Raw genomic sequence first — 3,507 nt, forward strand, 5'->3', positions numbered from 1 at the left:
TATGCCTACTCTCTGTTTCCTGTTAAATAGACAATCTTCTATCCATACCAATGTGGTATCCCCTTACACCATGAGATTTTAATTTCTGCAATAACATTTGATGTGGCACCTTTTCAAATCTTCTGCAAATCTAAGCACAGTAAATCCGCTGGTTCCCCTTTATCCCTAACACATGTTACTTCTTCAAAGAACTCCAATAAATAGGTTAAACATGATTTCCCTTTCACAAAACCAGGTTGACTGTGCCTGATTACCCTGAATTTTTCTGTGCCCTGTTCTTCTTTAACAATAGCTTCTAACATCTTCCCTATGATAGTTGTTAAGCTAACTAAACTTTGGAGTTTTCTGTTTTCTGTCCACGTCCCTTTTTGAATAAAGGAGTTACATTAGCTATTTGCAATCTAATGGAACCTTCCCCGAAACGAGTGAATTTTGGAAAATTAGAACTTACGCATCAACTATCTCACTAGCCACTTTTTTTAAGACCCTAGGATGAAGTCCTTCAGGACCCGGGGACTTGTCAACTCGCAGGCCCAACAGTTTGCTAAGTACTACTTCCCTGGTGATTGTAATTTTCTTGAGTTCCTCCCTCCCTTCCAATTCCTGAGTTACAGCTATTTCTGGAATGTTACTGTTATCCTCTATAGTGAAGACCAACGCAAAATACTGGTTCAATTCATCTGCCATCTGCTATCACAGGTTTGTTTGTCGTGCTCCCTGCATAGAGAGCCCCCCACCTGTCACTGTGTTAATCTTGGTGGAGGGATGAGGTCCTTATTTGGGCATCAATTGCCTCCTTAAGGGGCTCAATTGGTGGAAGGGTGGGATGGCCATCCTGCCTGATTAAATGCCCCCCACCATCAAACTCGCCATGGGGGATGGCATTAAATTGCACCCTATGTTTGGGATTTAGAACTGAGGAATAGTTGTGGGTATATAAGGAATCTGGAAAGGCTGCATACTTAGGCAATATGTCCCCTGCTCTGCCTGTGATCACAGCAGCCGTCACTTTCCTCCTTAATATCACCAGCATCAACTCCTCAAGGAAAGTGATTTCATGGAGTCATGTTCCCCCTCCCCGATCAGGTCCTGCTGGCACCTTTTTTGTGTTATCCACCTAAAAGAGAAAGCTGATTTTAAGTGAGTGCATGGGCAGGTGTGGTTATGTGGATGTGATGCCTCACATGGTTGAAGAATTGTGAGGTGCATCTAAGTTGTGAATAGTGCTTGTGAATGATGCAGTATTGTGGGTTGCATGAATGTCAAAGTATAATTAGATGGTGAATGCAGTGTGATAAAGTTGTGACACTGGTTGTGGTGCAGTTGTTGAGAAGTGTGTCTTTGAGATCTTACCTTGACCAATTGTGTTAAATCATAGCACTTTTTGTGGCACTGGCCCCATGTTCTGGAGTAAGCACACCTGACTACAACCTCTTCAGAGATCTCCTCCCATTAGTTGCCTCTGTGGCCTTAATCTCCCTTTATAGACCACAGGACATGCCTCCTCCATAATTTTTCTTCCATCTTCTCCATAGTTCTTCTTCTAGTACTGCCACTGAAAGTTCAGTCCCTGAGCCATCATGACATGTGCTGTTGCCTATCAGCCAGAGCACTCCACACCTTCTGTAGATGTGTGAGCGTGCATATACAGCTTCATGAAAAGTTGTAAATCTCTGTTTTAGTGCCTCCAGGCACAATTAAATCACAACTCAGCCCCAAAATTGAGAGCTGAAACCAACCTTTAAACAGATGTGTCTTACAAGCACAGCATTCACTTAGCATCTGTGTTCAACCTCACCCCAAAATAATTACCCAAGACATTTAAGATAGATAGATGGGAGATGATTGATAAATTAATCAGAGTTAGAGTATAAAATCCTGGTGCAGAAGGATTGCATCCATGCATATTAAAAGATTCAATTAATAAAAATTTGGAATTGAAAGCTAGCCTCAATAATGGTGACTGTGAAACCATTCATCAACTATTGTAAAAACCCATCTGATTCAATAATGTCCTTTACGGAAGGAAATCTACTGTCCTTACATGTGACTCCAGACCCACAATAATGTGGTTGACTCTTAGCTGCCTTCTGAAATGGGCAACAAATGCTGGCCTTGCCAGCAACACCCACATCCCATAAAAGAATAAGTAAAAGGTTAATTAGAAAGGAAATGGTGTTATTATTCCCATATTAAAAACAAATAAATATGGACTCAAAACGTTAACTCTGTTTTTCTCTCCACAGATGCTGTTAGACCTGCTGAGTTTTTCCAGTATTTTCTGTTTTGTTTGTGTTAAAAATGAATAAATCCAGGGAACTCTAAACCAGTGAGCTTAACCTTAGTGGTAGAATATGTAATTAAATCTTTGCTCAAAAATGTATTAGAAAAATATATAGAAATCAAAAATATTAAAAAGAGTAGTCTGCACGAATTTCAAAAGGGAAGGTTATGTGGGATGAACCTTAATGAATTCTTTGGAACAGAAAGAGTAGATGTTGATAAGGTAGTAAATGTAATACATTGGGATTTTCAAAAGTCCTTCGATAAAGTAACGCATTAATAGATTCATAAACAAGGTTAGGGCATGTGGTGTCAGATGATTGGTAGTAGAATGGATAACAAAATGGTTACAAAACAGAAAGCAGAGAGGAGGGTTTAAAGTTAATAACACAGACTGGCATAAGTTGGGAAACGGTGTTCCACTTGGACCAGTGTTGGGGCCACTGTTGTTCACAATTTACATTAATGATTTGGACTTGGAAATCAGAAGTACAATTTCAAAATTTGAGAATGACAGCAAATTTGGGGTATACATAATCCAAAGGAACAATACTACAAAATACAAGACGACATTAATAAACTTGAAAATTGGTATATAATTGGATTAAAAACAAAAAATGCTCAAAATACTCAGCAGGTCTGGCAGCAACTATGGGGAGAGAAAGATAACTGGATGATAAATTTCAATATAGGTAAGTATGAGGTGGTATATTTGGAGGGCACAAGCTGCTTGGATAATGAGAGTAAATGGAGCAGAGGAGCAAAGGGTTCTAGGGTACAGATACACAAGTCACTAAAAGTCGAGAAGCAGATTAATAAGGGCATTAAAAAATACAACCCAAGCCTTGGGATTCATTTCAGGGTGGACAGAATTGAAAAACAGTGAAGTTATGTTGTTAGTATTGAACTTTGGTTAGGCAACACTTGGAGTATTGTGCACAGTTCTGGTCTCCATTTGATTAAAAAGTTTGTAGAGGCATTGGAGAAGATGAAACAATATTTTCAAGGATGTTATAAGAACTGAGAGATTATAACAACCAGGTTGGGACACTTTTCAAAGAAAAGAGATGGCTGAGGGTAACCTAATAGACAACGTTAAGACAATGAATGGGTTTGACAAGGTAGATGTGGAGAAAACTTGTGGGAGACACAAAAACAAAAAGTCACAGGGGAGGATTTTCCTCTTGTTCGGCGGGTGCAGTGGGCGGGCCTGGGAACGGCCGC

This window comes from Cetorhinus maximus, chromosome 11 (assembly GCF_964194155.1).
Source record: "Cetorhinus maximus chromosome 11, sCetMax3.hap1.1, whole genome shotgun sequence".
Classification (NCBI taxonomy): domain Eukaryota; kingdom Metazoa; phylum Chordata; class Chondrichthyes; order Lamniformes; family Cetorhinidae; genus Cetorhinus; species Cetorhinus maximus.